At 38.7% G+C, this 19,966-nt stretch overlaps 1 non-coding gene across 1 annotated transcript; it reads right to left on the bottom strand.

Annotated features, from left to right (window-relative positions):
* Positions 1 to 234: 234 nt before the first annotated feature.
* LOC112718480 (small nucleolar RNA R71) lies at positions 235 to 342 on the bottom strand. The gene has a single exon (XR_003160819.1). It is a non-coding gene; the product is annotated as a small nucleolar RNA R71 (small nucleolar RNA).
* Positions 343 to 19,966: the final 19,624 nt, after the last annotated feature.

Below are 19,966 nucleotides of genomic sequence, written 5' to 3'. Positions count from 1 at the left end.
CATGGACTTCCATTGGAAGATCCTCATCAGTTTTTAGCTGAATTCTTGCAAATCTGTGACACTGTCAAGACCAATGGGGTTTACCCTGAGGTCTACAGACTTATGCTATTCCCTTTTGCTGTAAGAGACAGAGCTAGGATATGGTTGGATTCACAACCTAAAGAAAGCCTGAACTCTTGGGAAAAGCTAGTCAATGCCTTCTTGGCAAAGTTCTTTCCACCTCAAAAATTGAGTAAGCTTAGAGTGGAAGTCCAAACCTTCAGACAGAAGGAAGGTGAATCCCTCTATGAAGCTTGGGAAAGATACAAACAATTGATCAGAAAGTGTCCTTCTGACATGCTTTCTGAGTGGAGCATCATAGGTATCTTCTATGATAGTCTGTCTGAACTGTCCAAGATGTCATTGGATAGCTCTGCTGGAGGATCTCTTCATCTGAAGAAGACGCCTGCAGAAGCTCAAGAACTCATTGAAATGGTTGCAAATAACCAATTCATGTACACTTCTGAAAGGAATCCTGTGAATAATGGGACGAATCAGAAGAAGGGAGTTCTTGATATTGATACTCTGAATACCATATTGGCTCAGAACAAAATATTGACTCAGCAAGTCAATATGATTTCTCAAAGTCTATCTGGAATGCAAGCTGCACCAGGCAGTACTAAGGATGCTTCATCTGAAGAAGAAGCTTATGATCCTGAGAACCCTTCAATGGAAGAGGTGAATTACATGGGAGAATCCTATGGAAACACCTATAATCCTTCATGGAAAAATCATCCAAATCTCTCATGGAAGGATCGACAGAGACCTCAACAAGGTTTCAACAACAATAATGGTGGAAGAAACAGGTTTAACAATGGCAAGCCTTTTCCATCATCTTCTCAGCAATAGACAGAGAATTCTAAGCAGAGCCACTCTGACTTAGCAACCATGGTCTCTGATCTAATCAAAGCCACTCAAAGTTTCATGACTGAAACAAGGTCCTCCATTAGAAACTTGGAGGCACAAGTGGGTCAGCTGAGTAAGAAAGTTACTGAACTCCCTCCTAGTACTCTTCTAAGTAATACAGAAGAGAATCCAAAAAGAGAGTGCAAGGCCATCAACATGGCCGAATTTGGAGAGAAGGAAGAGGCAGTGAGTGCCACTGAGGAAGACCTCAATGGACGTCCACTGGCCTCCAATGAGTTCCCTAATCAGGAACCATGGGAATCTGAGCCTCACACTGAGACCATAGAGATTCCATTGGATTTACTTCTGCCATTCATGAGCTTTGATGAGTATTCTTCCTTTGAAGAGGATGAAGATGTCACTGAAGAGTAAGTTGCTAAGTACCTTGGAGCAATCATGAAGCTAAATGACAAGTTATTTGGTAATGAGACTTGGGAGAACGAACCTCCTTTGCTCACCAAAGAACTGGATGACTTGACTAGGCAGAGATTACCTCAAAAGAGACAGGATCCTGGGAAGTTTTCAATACCTTGTACTATAGGCACCATGATCTTTGAGAAGGCTCTGTGTGACCTAGGGTCAAGCATAAACCTTATGCCTCTCTCTGTAATGGAGAAGCTAGGGATCTTTGAGGTACAAGCTACAAGAATCTCACTAGAGATGGCAGACAATTCACGAAAACAAGCCTATGGACTTGTAGAGGATGTTTGATAAACCCCATTTGTAGGGTTTATATTGTGCTTGATTTAAGGGATTTTATGACCTTTTACCCACATTTATTCAATGAAATAGCATGGTTTTATGATTGTCTCCTTATTTGCGCTTAGATGTGAAAACATGCTTTTCAACCCTTAATTTGATGATTTTAACCTTCCTTTGATTCCACTAGATGCCTTGATATGTTTGTTAGTGATTTCAGATTGAAAAGGCTAGGAATGGATCAAAGGAGTGAAGAGGGAAAGCATGCAAAGTGGAGAAATCATGAAAAGTCAAAGAAGTTGAACTCGCCCATGGACGCGCACGCGCACCTGGCGCTCGCGCGCACCTGCGAATCATCCCATGGACGCGTACGTGTGCTGTGCGCGTACGCGTCGGTGCTGGTTTATGAGTTTTTAATGAAAACGTGACCAACGAATTCTCAAGGGTTGTGGGGCCCAATTCCAACCAACTTTGGCGCCTAAACTGCTATTTAAAGCCAAAGATTGAAGAGCAAAAGGAGATGAGTTCATTCACACACATTAGGATTAGTTAGAATTAGTTTCTAGAGAGAGAAGCTCTCACTTCTCTCTAGAATTAGGATTAGGATTAGGATTAGGATTAGTTCTTAGATCTAGGTTTTAATCTTTGCTTTCATCTACTTCTATCTCTCAATTCTTTGTTGCTACATTCATCTTCTTCTATTCTTTTGTTGTAATTTCCTTTATGTTGTTCTTATATTTTGTTGTAGATCTACTTTTGTTTCTTCTACATTCTTCCAATTCAATAAGAGGTAATTCATAATAATTGTTCTTCTTTGCTTTTCTATTGTTGATCTCTTACCTTTGTAGTTAGATCTCCCTTTAATTCTTGCAATTTATGTTGTTTACTTTTATTGCCTTTTATGTGTTTGTTAAAATGCCTCTTCTAGTTTTAGTGTAGATTTTGTTCCTCTTGGCCTAGGTAGAGTAATTAGTGACTCTTGAGTTATCTAATTCCTTTGTTGATTGATAATTGGAGAGATTGCTAATTGGTTTGGAATGCACTAAAGCTAGTCTTTCCTTGGGAGTTGGCTAGGACTTGTGGCTCAAGTCAATTCATCCACTTGACTTTCCTTTATTTAGTAAGGGTTAACTAAGTGGTAGCAATGAACAATTCTCATCACAATTGAGAAGGATAACTAGGATAGGACTTCTAATTTTCATACCTTGCCAAGAGCCTTTTATAGTTGTTAGTTTACTTTCTTGCCATTTATCTTTCATGCCTCTTATCAAAACCCCAAAAATAACTCAACCAATAACAAAACACTTTATTGTAATTCCTAGGGAGAACGACCCGAGGTTTGAATACTTCGGTTTATAAAATTAGGGGTTTGTTTTAGTGACAAACAACTTTTTGTATGAAAGGATTATTGCTTGGTTTAGAAACTATACTTCGACGAGATTTTATTTGTGAAATTCTAAGCCGTCAAAAATTCAATCATCAATGTTCTCTTGAAGACCATTACATCCCTGCTGATTTCATAGTCCTAGAGACTGGGAAGTGCATGGATGAATCCATCATCCTTGGCAGACCCTTCCTAGCCACAGCAAAGGCTGTGATTGATGTTGACGGAGGAGAATTGATCATTCAAGTGAATGAAGAATCCTTTGTGTTTAAGGCTCAAGGATATCCCTCTGCAACCATGGAGAGGAAGCATAAAGAGCTTCTCTCAAAATAGAGTCAAATAGAGCCCCCACAGTCAAACTCTAAGTTTGGTGTTAGGAGGCCTCAACCAACTTCTAAGTTTGGTGTTGAACCCCCACATTCAAACTCTAAGTTTGGTGTTGGGAGGTTCCAACATTGCTCTAAACATCTATGAGGCTCCATGAGAGCCCACTGTCAAGCAACTAACATTAAATAAGTGCTTGTTGGGAGGCAACCCAATGTTATATTTATCTAATTTCCATTGTTATTTTATGTTTTCTATAGGTTGATGATCATGGGAAGTCACGAAATTAATTGAAAAAGCAAAACAGAATGAAAAACAGAAAGAAAAATAGCACACCCTGGAGGAGAATCTTGCTGGCATTTAAACGCCAGTAAGGGCAGCAAATGGGCGTTTAACGCCCAGTCTGGCACCATTCTGGGCGTTTAACGCCAAAAAGGGGCACCAGACTGGCGTTAAACGCCAGGAAGGGGCAAGAAGATGGTGTTAAACGCCAGAAATGGGCACCAGCCCGGTGTTTAACGCCAGAATTGGCATCAAAAGCATTTTTGCTCGCCACTTGGTGCAGGGATGAATTTTCCTTGACACCTCAGGATCTGTGGACCCCACAGGATCCCCAACTACCCCACCACTCTCTCTCTTCTTCACCCATTCACCAATCACCTCAACACCTCTTCCCCAAAAACCCCTCACCTATCAAATCTCACTATTCTCTTCCCCACTCACATCCATTCTTCATAAAACCCTACCTACCTCACCATTCAAATTCAAACCACTTTCCCACCCAAACCCACCCTCACATGACCGAACCATACACCCCCTCTCCACTCCTATATAAACCCATCTTCACTCCTTCATTTTCACACAACCTAAACACTACTTCTCTCCCTTGGCCGAACCACAAAGCCACCTCCATCTCCTCTATTTCTTCTTCTTCTCCTCTTTTCTTTCTTCTTTTGCTCGAGGACGAGCAAACCTTCTAAGTTTGGTGTGGTAAAAGCATTGCTTTTTATTTTTCCATAACCATTTATGGCACCTAAGGCCGGAGAAACCTCTAGAAAGAGGAAAGGGAAGGCAAAAGCCTCCTCCTCCAAGTCATGGGAGATGGAGAGATTCATCTCAAGGGTGCATCAAGACCACTTCTATGAAGTTGTGGCCATGAAGAAGGTGATCCCCGAGGTCCCCTTCAAACTCAAAAGGGTCAACTTTGATCAAAGGTTGGACCAAGTCCTCATAGACATTTGTGAAGAGGGCGCTCAATGGAAGAGAGATTCAAGAGGAAAGCCAGTTCAACTGAGAAAGCATGACCTCAAGCCCGTGGCTAGAGGATGGTTGGAGTTTATCCAATGCTCAATCATTCCCACTAGCAACCGATCCGAAGTTACTATAGACCGGGCTATCATGATTCATAGCATCATGATTGGAGAGGAAGTAGAAGTTCATGAGGTTATATCCCAAGAACTTTATAAGGTGGCGGACAAAGTCCTCTACCTTGGCAAGGTTAGCTTTCCCTCATCTCATTTGTCACCTCTGTTATTCAGTTAGAATTGACATAGAGGGAGACACCCTCATTGATGAGGACAAGCCCATCACTAAGAAAAGGATGGAGCAAACAAGAGACCCCACTCATCATGAAATCCCTGAAATGCCTCAAGGGATGCACTTTCCTCTTCAAAATTATTGGGAGCAAATCAACACCTCCCAAGGAGAATTGAGCTCCAACATGGGACAACTAAGGGTGGAGCACCAAGAACATTCCATTCTCCTCCATGAAATTAGAGAAGATCAAAGAGTCATGAGAGAGGAGCAACAAAGGCAAGGAAGAGACCTTGAGGAGCTCAAGCACTCCATAAGATCTTCAAGAGGAAGAACAAGCCACCATCACTAAGGTGGACCCGTTCTTTAATTTTCTTGTTCTTTATTTTTCTGTTTTTCGAATTTTCATGCTTATGTTTATCCATGTTTGTGTCTTATGATCATTAGTGTCTTAGTGTCTATGCCTTAAAGTTATGAATGTCCTATGAATCCATCACCTTTCTTAAATGAAAAATGTTCTTAATTGAAAAAGAGAAGAATTGCATGAATTTCAGATTTTATAACAGATTAATTATTTTGATGTGGTGGCAATACTTTTGACTTCTGAATATATGCTTGAACTGTGCATATGTCTTTTGAATTTGTTGTTCATGAATGTTGGCTCTTGAAAGAATGATGAAAAAGGAGACATGTTACTGAGGATCTGAAAAATCATAAAAAAATGATTCTTGAAGCAAGAAAAAGCATTGAATACAAAAAAAAATTCGAAAAAAAAGGGAAAGAGAGGAAAAAGAGAAAAAGAAAAAAATAATAAAGTTGTGATCCAAGGAAAAAAGAGTGTGCTTAAGAACCCTGGACACCTCTAATTGGGGACTCTAGCAAAGCTGAGTCACAATCTGAAAAGGTTCACCCAGTTATGTGTCTGTGGCATGTATGTATCCGGTGGTAATACTGGAGGACAGAGTGCTTTGGGCCACAGCCAAGACTCATAAAGTAGCTATGTTCAAGAATCATCATACTTAACTAGGAGAATCAATAACACTATTTGGATTCTGAGTTCCTAGAGAAGCCAATCATTCTGAATTTCAAAGGATAAAGTGAGATGCCAAAACTGTTCAGAGGCAAAAAGCTAAAGCCCCACTCATCTAATTAATACTGATCTTCATAGATGTTTTTGGAATTCATTGCATATTCTCTTCTTTTTATCTTATTTGATTTTCAGTTGCTTGGGGACAAGCAACAATTTAAGTTTGGTGTTGTAATGAGCGGATAATTTATACGCTTTTTGGCATTATTTTTAGTATGTTTTTAGTATGTTTTAGTTAGTTTTTATTATATTTTTATTAGTTTTAGTTAAAATTCACTTTTCTGGACTTTACTATGAGTTTGTGTATTTTTCTGTGATTTCAGGTATTTTCTGGTTGAAATTGAGGGACTTGAGCAAAAATCTGATTTAGAGGCTGAAAAGGACTGCAGATGCTGTTGGATTCTGACCTCCCTGCACTCAAAGTGGATTTTTTGGAGCTACAGAAGCCCAATTGGCGTGCTCTCAATTGCATTGGAAAGTAGACATCCTGGGCCCGAAAGTGAATTTTTATGTCATTTACTCATTTCTGTAAACCCTAGGCTACCAGTTCTCTACAAATAGGACCTTTTGCTATTGTATTTTCATCTTTGGATCACTTTAGATCTTTTGATCATCTTTGGACGTCTAGTTCTTAGATCATGTAGGCTGGTCTCTCGGCCATGCCTAGACCTTGTTCTTATGTATTTTCAATGGTGGAGTTTCTACACACCACAGATTAAGGTGTGGAGCTCTGCTGTACCTCGAGTATTAATGCAATTACTATTGTTCTTCTATTCAATTCAGCTTATTCTTGTTCTAAGATATTCATTCGCACCCAAGAACATAATGAATGTGATGATTATGTGACACTCATCATCATTCTCACTTATGAACGCGTGCCTGACAACCACTCTCGTTCTACAAGCAAACAAGGCTTGAATGTTTATCTCTTGGATTCCTTAATCAGAATCTTCGTGGTATAAGCTAGAATTGATGGCGGCATTCAAGAGAATCCGGAAGGTCTAAACCTTGTCTGTGGTATTCTGAGTAGGATTCAAGGATTGAATGACTGTGACAAACTTCAAACTCGCGATTGTGGGGCGTTAGTGACAGACGCAAAAGAATCACTGGATTCTATTCCGACATGATCGAGAACCGACAGCTGAATAGCCGTGCTGTGACAGAGCGCGTTGAACATTTTCACTAAGAGGATGGGAGGTAGCCGCTGACAACAGTGAAACCCTACATACAGCTTGCCATGGAAAGGAGTAAGAAGGATTGGATGAAGACAGTAGGAAAGCAGAGAGACGGAAGGGACAAAGCATCTCCATACGCTTATCTGAAATTCTCACCAATGAATTGCATAAGTATCTCTATCTTTATTTTATACTTTATTCATAAATCATCTATAACCATTTGAATCTGCCTGACTGAGATTTACAAGATGACCATAGCTTGCTTCATACCAACAATCTCCGTGGGATCGACCCTTACTCGCGTAAGGTTTATTACTTGGACGACCCAGTGCACTTGCTGGTTAGTTGTGCGAAGTTGTGATAAAGAGTTGAGATTACAATTGTGCGTACCATGTTGATGGCGCCATTGATGATCACAATTTTGTGCACCATAAACTAAGATAGATAGTACAGAAATCTACTTCTGGGGCCCACTTGGTGTGTGATGGGGCTGAGCATTGAAGCTTTCACATGCATGGGCTATTCTTCGAGTTAAACGCCAGTTTGTAACCTGTTTTTGGCGTTTAACTCTGGTTTGTAACTTGTTTCTGGTGTTTAACGCCAGAATAGGGCAGAAAGCTGGCGTTGAATGCCAGTTTACGTCGTCTAAACTTGGGCAAAGTATAAACTATTATATATTGCTGGAAAGCCCTGTATGTCTAATTTCTAAATCAATTAAGAGCGCGCCATTTGGACTTATGTAGCTCCAAAAATTCTATTTCGAGTGCAGGGAGGTCAGAATCTAACAACATCTGTAGTCCTTTTTCAGCCTCTAAATCAGATTTTTGCTCAGGTCCCTCAATTTTAGCCAGAAAATACTTGAAATCATAGAAAAACACACAAACTCATAATAAAGTTCAGAAATGTGATTTTTTCATAAAAACTAATAAAAATGTACTAAAAAGTAGTTAAATCCTACTAAAAACTATATGAAAACACCTCCAAAAAGCGTATAAAATATCTGCTCATCACAACACCAAACTTAAACTGTTGGTTATCCACAAGCAACTAGATAAATAAAATAAGATAGAAAGAAAATCAAGAGACAATTTCAGAGTTTTATATGAAGCTCAAATTCTAATTAGATGAGCGGGACTAGTAGCTTTTTGTCTTTGAACAATTTTGGCACCTCACTTCATCCTCTGAAGTTTATAATGATTGGCATCCATAGGAACTCAGAATTCAGATAGTATTATTGATTCTCCTAGTTTAGTATGTTGATTCTTGAACACAGCTACTTTTATGAGTCTTGGCCGTGGCCCTAAGCACTTTGTCTTCCAGTATTACCACCGGATACATAAATGCCACAGACACATAACTGGGTGAACCTTTTCAGATTGTGACTCAGCTTTGCTAAAGCCCCCAATTATAGGTGTCCAGAGTTCTTAAGCACACTCTTTTGGATCACGACTTTAACCACTCAGTCTCAAGCTTTTCACTTGGACCTGCATGCAACAAGCACATGGTTAGGGACAACTGGGTTTAGCCGCTTAGGCTAGGATTTTATTCCTTTAAGCCCTCCTATCCATTGATGCTCAAAGTCTTGGATCCTTTTTACCCTTGCCTTTTGGTTTTAAGGGATATTGGCTTTTCTTTTTCTTTTTCTTTTCTCTTTTTTTTTCACTGCTTTTTCTTTCTTCAAGAATCAATTTTATGATTTTTCAGATTATCAATAACATTTCTTTTTTTCATCATTCTTTCAAGATTCAACAGTTTTAACATTCATAAACAACAAGAGCAAAAATATACATTGTTTAAGCATTCATTCAGAAGACAAAAAGTGTTGCCACCACATATAAATAATTTGAATTTTTCTTATTAAGAACTCGAAAAAAAATTGCCTCCTTATTAAAAATATCTGCTATTTTATTCATGTCTAATGATGATGAGAAAAATAAATTATAGCTTACTTGGAGATGATAGAAATAAAAAATAAAAATACTAATTACTACTACTCATATGACTCATAAGATAGATTTCTAATAGCAGAAGTTATCACAGAATTAAGATTAGGACTCAACAACCTTTATTTTGGGAGATGGATGCTCCTTCAATTTGTGGGTTGTCTAGACCTTCAAGAGAAAGCTTCTGGCGCTTCAGCTCCTGTAGTTCACACCCTTGCTTTCCCTGTTCCTTAAGCAGTTTGCAGATCATACTTTTTTGATTCTGCTGTTCTTCCTTAAGTTGATCCATAGTTTCTTGCAGCTTGGTGACAGATGTTTCTAGGCGGGTCCAGTAGTCAATCTGAGGGATTTCTGGGAGGAACTCCTGTACCCTCCTTTTGATGGAGTTTTCTTGTACTTGTTGTTCCTCCATTGACTTTTTGGTGATTGGATGTTCGACTGGGATGAACTCATCTACTCCCATCTTTACCCCAGCCTCTTTACATAGCAGAGAAATCAAGTTTGGGTAAGCCAATTTGGCATCCTTGGAGTTCTTATTTGCAATTGTGTAGAGCTCACAAGAAATCAGTTTATGAATCTCCACTTTGTTTCCTTGCATAATACAATGGATCATCACTGCTCTCTTGATAGTGACTTCGGAGCGGTTGCTGGTAGGCAGTATGGAATACCCAATGAAATCTAGCCAGCCCCTAGCAACTGGTTTGAGATCCCCTCTCTTGAGTTGGTTTGGAACACCTTTTGTGCTGGTTGTCCACTTGGTTCCAGGGATGCATATGTCCTCTAGAATTTGGTCTAAGCGCTTATCATCACACACCATTCTCCTATTAAAGGATTCAGGATTATCTTATAGTTGAGGCAGCTTGAAGACCTCTCTTATTTTGTCAAGGTAGAAGTAAATCATCTTCCCTCTGACGATGGTTCGAAAGGTATAAAAAGCGGTTCCAGTCATTATCTGCCTCTCTGTTTGCCACAGATTTGAGTAGAATTCCTGAACCATGTTTCTACCCACCTTTGTCTCAGGATTAGCTAGAATTTTCCAGCCTCTGTTTCAAATCTTCTCTTGGATCTCCGGGTATTCGTCTTCTTTCAGATCGAATTTAACTTTCGGGATCACTGACCTTAGACCCATTATTTTGTGGTAATGGTCCGAATGTTCCTTGTTTAAGAACCTCTCTTGATTCCAAAATGGTCTTGGATTATTCTCTTTCTTGCCTCTTGAAGTGGTTTGTTTTCCCTTAGGAGCCATGATCTTAGTGAGTCTTAGCTCAGTAATCACGCACAATACACCAAACTTAGAGGTTTGCTTGTCCTCAAGCAAAAGAAAGGAAAGGAGAGGAGAAGGAGAAGAGCCAAACTCGAATTGTGGAGGAGAGGGGATGGCCAAATGTTAATTTAAAAGGGAGGGGTGGGTTCGAAAATTTTTGAAAAAGATATGATTTGTAAAAAAGATAATTATGATATGCAAAAGATGTAATTTTAAAATTGAAAAGATAAGAAAGGGTTTTGGAAAAAAATAAATCTAAATTTGAAAAGATAGTATTATGAGTTGAAAAAAAAGATTTGAAAAGATATTAGCAAGATATATAAATTTTGAAAAAGATTTGAAAAGAAATTAAAAAGATATATAAATTTTGAAAAAGATTTGAAAAGAAGAAAAGATTTTTAGGATCAAGAGTTATATTTTTTTGAAATTTGAAATTGAAAAATGAGGATTTGAAATATGTTTATGCAAGAAATTATGGATGAAAACATAAAAAATAAAAGAAATTGGGTTGGAAAACAAAATTACCTCCTCTCCACATTTCTGGCATTAAACGCCCAAACGCTGCTTGTTTTGGGCGTTTAACGCTAGTAAGCCTTTGTCACTAGGCGTTTTTCTAAACACCCATGATGCTACAAATCTGGCGTTAAACGCCTAGAATGGTACCCATTCTGGCATTTAACGCCCAGAAAGGTATCCTTACTGGCGTTTAGCGCCCAAAAGTGCCTCTTACTGGCGTTTTCGTGCCAGTGAGCTTCTTTTCTCTGCTCTCTGCTCTGAATCTTTCTGTAACTCTGTGAACTCCTGTAAATGAGAATTAGTTCTTATGATAATTTATTAAACTCCTATAATTATTATATTAATAACAGATAAACTACAGTAATGGATGGGTTGCCTCCTAGCAAGCGCTTCTTTATTGTCTTTAGCTGGACCTTACTGAGCTTTAATCTAGTCTCAGTTTTGAGCATTCTTGCTCAAAATTGCTTTCAAGATAATGTTTGACTCTCTGTCCATTAACAATGAACTTTTTGTCAGAATCAATATCCTGAAGCTCTACATATCCATATGGTGACACGCCTGTAATCACATATGGTCCTCTCCACCGGTATTTTAGTTTCCCAGCGAATAGCCTGAGCCTGGAGTTAAACAGCATAACCTTTTGTCCTGGCTCAAAGACTCAGGATGACAGGTTCTTATCATGCCATCTCTTTGCTTTCTCCTTGTAAATTTTGGCATTTTCAAAAGCATTGAGTCTGAATTCCTCTAGCTCATTCAGCTGGAGCAATCTTTTCTCTCCAGCTAATTTGGCATCAAGGTTTAGGAATCTGGTTGCCTAGTAGGCTTTATATTCCAGTTCCACGGGCAGGTGACAGGCCTTCCCATGCACAAGCTGGTATGGAGAGGTTCCTATAGGAGTCTTAAATGCTGTTCTATATGCCCATAGAGCATCATCCAAGCTCTTTGCCCAATCCTTTCCTCGGGCAATTACAGTCTGTTCCAGGATTCTTTTTAGTTCTTTATTACAGACTTCAGCTTACTCATTGGTCTGTGGATGATATGGAGTTACTGTCTTGTGGTTGATTCCATATCGGACCATGGCAGTATAAAGTTGCTTATTGCAGAAATGAGTGCCTCCATCACTGATTAGTGCTCTAGGGACACCAAATCTGCTAAAGATATGTTTTTGGAGGAACTTCAGTACTGTCTTAGTATTGTTAGTGGGTGTTGCAATTGCCTCCACCCATTTAGATACATAGTCTACTGCCACCAGAATGTAAGTGTTTGAGTAAGACGGTGGGAAAGGCCCCATGAAGTCAATACCCCATACATCAAACAACTCAATCTCTAAAATCCCTTGTTGAGGCATGGGGTAACCATGAGGTAGATTACCAGCTTGCTTGCAACTGTCACAATTACGTACAAACTCTCGGGAGTCTCTATAGATTGTAGGCCAGTAGAAGCCACATTAGAGGACTTTGGTGGCTGTTCGCTCACCTCTGAAATGTCCTCCATATTGTGATCCATGGTAATGCCATAGGATCTTCTGCGCCTCTTCTCTAGGCACGCACCTATGGATTAGTCCATCTGTGCATCTCTTAAAGAGATATGGTTCATCCCACAAGTAGTACTTTGCATCAGAAAGTAGTTTTTTCTTTTGCTACTTGCTGAACTCCTTTGGAATGAATCTTGCAGCTTTATAGTTTGCAATGTCTGCAAACCATGGCACTTCCTGAATGGTAAAGAGTTGCTCATCCGGAAAGGTTTCAAAGATCTCAGTGAGGGGGAGAGACATCCCTTCTACTGGTTTTATCCGGGACAGGTGATCTGCTACTTGATTCTCTGTCCCTTTTCTGTCTCTTATTTCTATATCAAACTCTTGCAGAAGAAACACCCATCTTATGAGCCTGGGTTTTGAATCTTGCTTTGTGAGTAGATATTTAAGAGCAGCATGGTCAGTGTACACAATCACTTTTGATCCTACTAGATAGGATCTAAACTTGTCAATGGCATAAACCACTGCAAGCAGCTCTATTTCAGTGATTGTGTAATTCTTCTGTGCGTCATTTAGAACATGGCTAGCATAGTAAATAACATGCAGAAGCTTATTATGCCTCTGTCATAATACTGCACCAATAGCATGGTCACTGGCGTCACACATTAATTCAAATGGTAATGTCCAGTCTGGTGCAGATATGACAGGTGTTGTGACCATCTTAGCCTTCAGAGTCTCGAAGGCCTGCAAACACTCTGTGTCAAAGACAAATGGTGTATCAGCAGCTAGCAGGTTACTAAGAGGTTTTGTGATTTTTGAAAAATCTTTTATAAACCTCCTGTAGAATCCTGCATGTCCTAGAAAAATTCTGATTGCCTTAACATTGGTGGGTGGTGATAATTTTTCAATTACCTCCACCTTAGCTTGATCCACCTCTATACCTTTGTTCAAAATTTTATGCCCAAGGACAATTTCTTCAGTCACCATAAAGTGACATTTTTCCCAGTTTAAAACCAGGTTAGTCTCTTGGCATCTTTTCAGAACAAGTGCTAGATGATCAAGACAGGAGCTGAATGAGTCTCCAAATACTGAGAAGTCATCCATGAAGACTTCCAAAAATTTTTCCACCATATCAGAGAAGATAGAGAGCATGCATCTCTAAAAGGTTGCTGGTGCATTACACAGACCAAAAGGCATACTTCTGTAGCCAAATACTCCAGATAGACTTGTGAATGCTGTTTTCTCTTGATCCTGAGGATCTACTGCAATTTGGTTGTAGCCTGAGTAGCTATCCAGAAAGCAATAATAGTCATGACCTGCTAGCCTTTCTAGCATTTGGTCTATGAATGGTAAAGGAAAATGATCCTTTCTGGTGGCTGTATTGAGTCTTCCGTAGTCAATACACATACGCCAACCTGTAACTGTTCTTGTAGGAACCAGTTCATTTTTTTCATTATGAACCACTGTCATGCCTCCCTTTTTGGGTACGACTTGGACAGGGCTCACCCAGGGGCTATCAGAAATGGGATAAATAATCCATGCCTCTAGTAATTTAGTGACCTCTTTCTGCACCACCTCCTTCAGGGCTGGATTCAGCCGCCTTTATGGTTGAACCACTGGTTTGGCATTATCCTCCAGTAGGATCTTGTGCATGCATCTGGCTGGGCTAATGCCCTTGAAATCACTAATGGACCACCCAAGAGCTGTCTTGTGTGTCCTTAGCACCTGAATTAGTGCTTTCTCTTCCTGTGGCTTTAAGGCAGAGCTTATGATTACAGGAAAAGTTTCACCTTCTCCCAGAAAAGTATATTTTAAAGACGGTGGTAGTGGTTTGAGCTCGGGTTTATGAGATTTTTCCTCTTCCTAAGGAATTTTTTGAGGTTCTTTTATTTCCTTTGGTTCCTCCAGATCAGGCTGAACATCTTTAAAGATATCCTCTAGCTCTGATTCGAGACTCTCAGCCATACTGATCTCCTGTACCAGGGAGTCAATAATATCAACATACATGCAATCTTTTAATGTGTCTGGGTGCTTCATTGCTTCAATAGCATTCAGCCTAAACTCATCCTCATTGACTCTCAGGGTTACTTCCCCTTTTTAGACGTCAATGAGGGTTCGTCCAGTTGCTAGGAAAGGTCTTCCTAGAATGAGGGTTGCACTCTTGTGCTCCTCCATTTCCAGCACTACAAAGTCAGTGGAAAAGGCAAATAGCCTAACTGTGACAATCATATCCTCAATTATGCCTGATAGGTATTTAATGGAGCCATTAGCGAGTTGAAGACAAATCTGGGTTGGTTTGACCTCTTCAGTCAACCCAAGCTTTCTGACAGTGGATGCAGGGATTAGGTTGATACTTGCTCCAAGATCACATAGAGCTGTCTTGGTACAGGTACCCTCTAATGTGCATGGTATCATAAAGCTTCTAGGATCCTTAAGCTTCTCTGGTAAGCTCTTTAAAATGATTGCACTGCATTCTTCAGTGAGGAGAACTTTTTTAGTTTCTCTCCAATCCTTCTTATGACTTAAGATCTCTTTCATGAACTTACCATAAGAGAGTATTTGCTCAAGTGCCTCTGCAAACAGAATCTTGATTTCAAGAGTCCTGAGATAGTCTGCAAAGCGAGCAAATTGTTTATCATGTTCCGCTTGGCGGAGTTTCTGAGGATAAGGTATTTTGGCTTTATATTCTTCAACCTTGGTTGCTGCAGGTTTATTTCCTACAGAGGTAGGTTGAGAAGCCTTCTTGAGGGAGTTATTATCAGCACTTGCAAGTGTCTGACCCCTCATAGGCGTTTGAACGCCAGGATTAGGGGCTGGATTGGCGTTTAACGCCAGATTTCCTCCCTTTTTTGGCGTTTGAACGCCAGAACTGAACATGGGTTGGCATTTAACGCCAATTTTTCTCCCTTTTCTGTCGTTTGAACGCCAGAACTGGGCATCCACTGGGCATTTAACGCCAGTTTTTCACCCTTTTCTGGTGTTTGAATGCCATAATCATTCCTCTCTGGGCTCTTACTGTTCTCAGAAGGATTCTGGGTAGCAGTCTTCTCATCCTCTATTATTTGTTCTTTTCTTGGCTTTCTGCTGTTTTGAGCTGAGGTATTCAATATTTTTTCACTCCTTAATTGAACTGCTTGGCATTCTTCTATTATCTTTTTTATAACTGCTGTCTTGTCTGGTCAAGTTGTGCTTCCATGTTCCTGTTAGCATCCTTAGTGTCTTGTAACATCTCTTTAAATTCTGCCAACTGTTCTGTCAGATAACATAAATGCTGATTGATTTTAGCAACTTGTTCTAGAGGACTAAGTTAAGTGGACACTGCCTTAGCCTCTTTTTTTATGGAAGACTCACTACTTAAGTACAGATGTTGATTTCTAGCAACTGTATCAATGAGCTCTTGAGCCTCTTTAGTTATTTTTCTCATATGTATAGATCCACCAGCTGAGTGGTCTAGAGATATCTGAGCTTTTGCTGTAAGCCCATAGTAGAAGATGTCTAACTGCACCTATTCTGAAAATATTTCAAAAGGGCATTTCCTTAGCATCTCTCTGTACCTCTCCCAGGCATTGTAAAGGGATTCATTATCCTCTTATTTAAAGTCTTGGATGTTCAGTCTTAGCTGTGTCATCCTCTTAGGAGGGAAATATTGATTCAGAAATTTGTCTGACAACTATTTTCATGTTCTTATGCTAGCTTTAGGTTAGTTATTTAACCACCTCTTAGCTTGGTCTTTTATAGCAAATGGAAATAGTAATAATCTGTAGACATCCTGATCTACTTTCTTATCATGTACTGTGTTAGCAATTTGTAAGAACTGTGCCAGAAACTCAGTAGGTTCTTCTTGTAGAAGACCGGAATACTGGCAATTTTGCTGCACCATGATAATGAGCTGAGGATTCAACTCAAAATTACTGACTCCGATGGAGGGTATACAGATACTACTCCCATATGAAGCAGTAGTGGGGTTAGTATATGACCCCAGAATCCTTCTAGACTGTTCATTTTCACTTAGGTCCATGATGGAGAAAGGGAGATGATGTGGATTTATTTTATTTATTTTATTAAAAAAATATTTGAAATAATAAAATAAAATAAAATAAAAACTAAAATAAATAAAAAAATATTTGAAAATATTTTATGTGGACTTTCGAAAAAGTGAGGAGAGAGAAAGTGGTTAGGATGTTTTTGAAAAAGATATGATTTTAAAAATCTTAAAAGGATATGATTTGAAAATTTTTGACCAAGTCAACCCAAGGGATTCAAAAATTATGAGTAATTAAAGGAAAGGATATTTTTTATTTTTGAATTTTATGAGGAAAGAGAAAAACACACAAAAGACACAAGACTTAAAATTTTTAGATCTAATGCTCCTTGTTTTTCGAAAATTTTGGAGGAAAAATACCAAGGAACACCAAACTTAAAAATTTTAAGATCAAAATACAAAGAAGACTCAAGAACACCTTGAAGACTCACAAGAACAACAAGAATAAAATTCAAAGACTCAAGAACACACAAAAAAAACACCAAACTTAAAACTTTTAGAAAACTAAAAATAAATTTTTGAAAATTAAAGAAAAATAACAAGAGAACACCAAACTTAAAAGTTTGACACAAGATTTAATCAAAGAAAAAATTATTTTTGAAAAAGTTTTAAAAGGAAGATACCCAATTACTAAGAACACAAGCACAATGCTCTAGCCAATTGAGCTATAAATTTAACGTGTTTTAAAAAGGTATTTAATATATATAATTTTTTAAATACTGATAATTTGAAAATGCACAAGAAAAACAAGAAAAGACACAAAACAAGAAAAACTAAAGATCAAACAAGAAAAATAGCAAGAACGATGAACACAAACTCGAAAATTTAAAGGAAAATAAAACACATGCAATTGACACCAAACTTAAAATATGAAACTAAACTCAAACAAAAGACTCAAAGAAAAATTAAAAACAAATGAAGAAAAATAATATTTTTGAAAGATTTTTAAAAGGAATAATAAAAGATGCAATCCTAGTGACTCTAAACCAAAAAGATAAATTTTTCCTAATCTAAGTAACAAAATAAACCGTCAGTTGTTCAAACTCAAACAATTCCCGACAACGGCGCCAAAAACTTGGTGCACGAAAATTACACTCACACTATGTAATTCTGCACAACTAACCAGCAAGTGCACTGGGTCATCCAAGTAATACCTTACGTGAGCAAGGGTCGATCCCACAGAGATTGCCGGATTGAAGCAAGTTATGGTTATCTTATTATTCTTAGTCAGGATATCAATAGTTATTTTTAGTTTTAATTGTAAAAGGTGAAAGAGCATGAAATGAATACTTGTTACGCAGTAATGGAGAATGGGTTGGAGTTTTGGAGATGCTCTGTCCCTTGAATTTCTGTTTTCCTACTGTCTTCTTCTTCACGCACGCAGGTCTCCTTCCATGGCAAGCTGTATGTTGGTGGATCATCGTTATCAATGGCTACCAGCCGTCCTCTCCGTGAAAAGGGTTCATGTACATGGCTAATCATCTGTTGGTTCTCACTAATGTTGAAATAGGATCCATTGATCCTTTTGCGTCTGTCACCACGCCCAACATTCATGAGTTTGAAGCTCGTCACAGTCATCCCTTCCCGGATCCTACTCGGAATACCACAGACAATGTTTAGACTTTTCGGATCTCAGGAATGCTGCCAATTGATTCTAGCTCATACCACGAAGACTCTGATCTCACGGATTTGAATGCTCTGTTGTCAGGAGAGGCAGTCAAACTCGTGAGCCAGGAACTCAAGAGACATCCATTCAATTTAAGGTAGAACGGAAGTGGTTGTCAGGCACGCGTTCATAGGTTGAGAATGGTGATGAGTGTCACGGATCATCACATTCATCATGTTGAAGTGTGAATGAACATCTTAGAATAGAAATAAGCGTGATTGAATAGAAAACAGAAATAATTGCATTAATTCATCGAGACACAGTAGAGCTCCTCACCCCCAACCATGGGTTTAGAGACTCATGCCGTCAAAGATACAAATTCAGATGTAAAATATCATGAGGTACAAAATAAATCTCTAAAAGTAGTTTATATACTCAACTAGTAACCTAGGTTTATAGAAAATGAGTAAACTAAGATAGATAGTGCAGAAATCCACTTCTGGGGCCCACTTGATGTGTGCTGGGGCTGAGCATTGAAGCTTTCACGTGCATGTTCTATTCTTGGAGTTAAATGCCAATTTGTAACCTTTATTTGGCGTTTAACTCTGGTTTGTAACTTGTTTCTGGCGTTTAATGCCAGAATAGGACAGAAAGTTGGCGTTGAATGCCAGTTTGTGTCGTCTAAACTTGGGCAAAGTATGAACTATTATATATTGCTGGAAAGCCCTGGATGTCTACTTTCCAACGCAATTGAGAGCGTGCCATTTGGACTTATGTAGCTCCAAAAATTTCATTTCGAGTGCAGAAAGGTCATAATCTAACAGCATCTACAGTCTTTTTTCAACCTCTAAATCATATTTTTGCTCAGATCCCTCAATTTCAGCCAGAAAATACCTGAAATCATAGAAAAACACACAAACTAATGATAAAGTCCAGAAATGTGATTTTTGCATAAAAACTAATAAAAATGTACTAAAAAGTAGCTAAATCCTACTAAAAACTATATGAAAACACCTCCAAAAAGCGTATAAAATATCCGCTCATCACCAGCCAAAATATTAAAGCACCAAAGCTCATAAATGTGAAGTAAGAAGATGAAATATACCCAAAAAATAAAGCTGTTGTCGAAGCCAATTTCTTCCTCTGCAAATCTTTCATTAAAATCTCCACCATTCAGAATGAAGAAAAAGATGTGAAGAATCTACAGTCCAAATTTCACATCGATCCAACGGTGAAAGAATGAGAAATTGCCGTTCAAAGATTGCTGCTCTGTGTAAAAATGGGAAACCTAATTTCTCTCTTGCAAAGCCAATTTCTCCAATTGCAAACCTCCAATCAACATCTCCACCAACCAGAATAAAGAACAAAATGAGAAGAACACACAGTTCAAATTTCAAGCCGATCCAACGGTAAATGAATGAGAAACTACCATTTAAAATTTACTGCTTTGCATAAAAACGGATATTCTGTTTTCCCTCTTCTCTCTCACTTTGGTGGCTACACTCTCTACCTCTCAATAACCCCAAAATCTTATTAGAGTTGTGGCACAATGGGTGCAAAGAGACACCCTCAAAATATTGGACTTGAGCCTCACAAAGGAGAGAAAACACCCAACACATTCTACATCAAGATGCAAGGTAATTCAAACACTCTTATAGTTTCCTTGTACGTGGACGATCTTATCTACACAGAAAACAATGAGACTATGATCAGAGAATTCAAAGAATAAATAAAGCAGATATTTGAGATGACTGTCTTAGGATTGATGCACTATTTTCTTGACATTGAGGTAAACCAAAATGAAGACGGAATTTTCATGTCGCAAAGAAAATACACTCAAAATTTGCTACAAAGGTTCAAAATGAATAATTGCAAAGCAGTGTCTACTACTCTAGTCCATAATGAAAAATTACAAAAAGAAGATGGATCTGGAGAGACATATGCTTTGCAATACATAAGTCTCATTGGATGTCT

The sequence above is a fragment of the Arachis hypogaea genome, chromosome 10 (genome assembly GCF_003086295.3).
Source record: "Arachis hypogaea cultivar Tifrunner chromosome 10, arahy.Tifrunner.gnm2.J5K5, whole genome shotgun sequence".
In the NCBI taxonomy this organism is placed as follows: Eukaryota; Viridiplantae; Streptophyta; class Magnoliopsida; order Fabales; family Fabaceae; genus Arachis; species Arachis hypogaea.
The sequence above is the reverse complement of the archived record's forward strand: the minus strand, read 5'-3'. Positions and strand labels throughout refer to the sequence as shown.